The sequence below is a fragment of the Anarrhichthys ocellatus genome, unplaced genomic scaffold (genome assembly GCF_004355925.1).
Source record: "Anarrhichthys ocellatus isolate YVR2014 unplaced genomic scaffold, GSC_Weel_1.0 scaffold45, whole genome shotgun sequence".
In the NCBI taxonomy this organism is placed as follows: Eukaryota; Metazoa; Chordata; class Actinopteri; order Perciformes; family Anarhichadidae; genus Anarrhichthys; species Anarrhichthys ocellatus.
In genome coordinates this window covers 1534384-1537067 of record NW_022280075.1, presented here as the reverse complement: position 1 = coordinate 1537067, position 2684 = coordinate 1534384, and positions in this window count along the sequence as shown.

The following is a 2684-nucleotide window of genomic DNA, read 5'->3' as shown; positions in this document are numbered from 1 at the left end:
CCCCACCTCCACCTTCTCATAACAACCAACTCCTTCCCTCCCCCCCCCCCCCCCCCCCCCCCCCCCCACTAATATCTAACTAATACTAACATCTACCAGTTCAGCGCAAAGCTGCTTCCTGTCTCTAGATCTTCTGCTCGCCTCGATATAGTTGGTTTGCATCTCCAGTGACTCCATCTCCTCTGCTTTCTGCAAGTTCGAGTATTCCTGAACCCGGCGTTGAAGACGATGGCGAACCGGTGAAATCGAACTTTTGCACGACCAGACGAGTCACTGCAGCCAGTTTTGACATCGCTGTCCAGACAGATGGAAGGAGAGCTCTCTGTCCAGATACAGGATATGGTTTGTAAAAACTGAAATTATTAGTTGAATTTTATGAGATTGTTTCTTTTATCGATTGTTTTGATATTTCTTTTTGTTAAATTCAAAGCCAGAATATCTCCAGAACTTTTCCATGGAAATGTTACTTGTTCAGAGTAACTTGTTTAGTACCAGATTGTGAATTCACTAGATTTCCTTTAAATGTTTAGTCTGGACAGAGCTGATGTTTCTCTTCAGGTGGCCCAGGATTCTCCATTTACTTCTTCTTGTTTTTACTGTAAACAAACGAGCCAATTTGACTAAGATTCATTTAATCGTGTGTTCCTGTGAGACATTACATATACATATCTTCTGTCGGTTGCATAAAGGACTGCTGCTAAAAGGCTTATTGTGATCTCAGAGAGCCTAAATTAGATCCTCTTCTGCTTGTAAACGTACCAGAATCTGTCAACAACAACAACAAGCATTTTGTAGAGATTGATGTCATTTTATAAAGTTTCAGGAGTCTGGACAGTGTTGATAACTAAAATGGAGAGATGAGAGGGATCACGATGATGTCTGATGCAGCGGATCTTTAACAGCTGTGAGCTTTTTTTGTACCGTTGAGTTTTGGTTTACTGAAAGATTTTGAAGTACTTTTCTTCTGAGTTCTGGGCTTTGTAACCTGTAGAAGAGATCGATAAATGCTTTCTGAGCTCTGTAATAATTACTGTCAATAGCAGAGATTTTCAACAGTGATGTCAAATTAGAATGTGATGTCAATATTGTGGTTTTTTTTTTAGTCCATTTGTCCTCGTACAAGACGATCGGTTGAATATTTCAGTATTGAATGTTCTTCCACCATGTTTTAGCTTTTCAAAGAGGGCTCATACATACTGTATAGTTCATGGTGTATAGAAGACAAATGGCCTTTTTTTGTTTTCACCCTCAGCCTTTGTGTGTTTGGCGTTTTGTGATTTAAGATTTATTTTCAATATGTTGTGTATAACTGAGGGGGGTAAAAAGCAGCAAAGATGTGCATAAAGTGCAGAAATGTTTTAAGAGAGTTTGTTTGATTGTTTGCCTTCAACACACACACACGGCTCTGCTCTTTTATCAGTTTCTACATCCTCAATTCCTTTCCTCGCCTCCTCTCCTCTTAGTCCAACCAACCTAAGAAGCGAGCGGAGGAGGCGAGGAAGAGACACGAGGAGGCAACATACATTTAACAAAATGAGACGTCCTTGCTTTGGAGCGGTCGTTAATTAAAAATGACGTGTAGCACAGCTGCATCATCTGTCTTTTACGATCTCTGTCAGATGCGCATGACAACATATATATTCAATTTTAAATCCAATCACAACGTGGCATAATGTGACAAGCCTCTGATATACGTCTCGGGACGAGGATACACCTGTGCATCCTCGCTCATAGCCGCTCGGTTAAGCCTCCTCTCTCCTCAAAATGCGTTTCAGGAATTGTGACATCCTTCCACGTGACGCATTGAGATTTCTGAGTCTCAGGCAGGACGACGGAGGCACAAATGAGAAGAGTGCGTAGTATCAGGTTGACCCTGACTCGCTGCTTCATGAGTGCAAAGGTTAATAATTTCCTGCAACAGAAGCTCGATAGGGTCCAAACAGATGTCTGAGAGGACTACTCTTTATTTCTGAGTGGTCTTGCATGCTTTTAGGATGAAGAAAGTCCTCTTCTAATACATGTTTTGTGTGAAGGGTTTGCTTTGTACAGAACAAAACGCTGTACGGTGGTTCAACACGACTGATATAAAAGGGCAGAAAGAGACAAAGATCCCTCAGCAACAGTGGAATAATAGAAGAAATCACCAGTCATTGGTAAAAGAAACTGGAAGCTTCGCATCAAAATGTGTGCAGATTTAACGAGGAACAGGTTTTTGTTTCAGTGTCGAGTGCAAAATAATGTCTATAACAAGCTGGAATAAACAGGCAATGTGTTTTAAACTTCACAATGGATGTTAGTTTAAGGTTAGCACTACTGGAATACCAGCTGAACACACTGTGGACAGACAAATCACAGTTTAAACCTCTTCAATCTAACCACTGAGTAGACCGAGCACAATGGCCCCGTTGTGGTTTAACAATGATCGAGAGTCACAGACGCTTTCCTGGACTGGAAAACAAATTCGAAATCCAAGTTCCAACAGTATTCTCTTTAGTCATGCAACACCGAGGGTAGAAGCGTCTCGAGATTCTTTGCTCATAAAGACAATATCATAGAAGAAGAAACAGACGTATTAACCAACCACAGAGCAAAGTGAGATCACACACTGAAGAGACCAGAAAACCACGCTTGAGCTTCACCACACGGTGGTGCACTTACTCTTTGCTGGTGCTGGATCAGCTCGT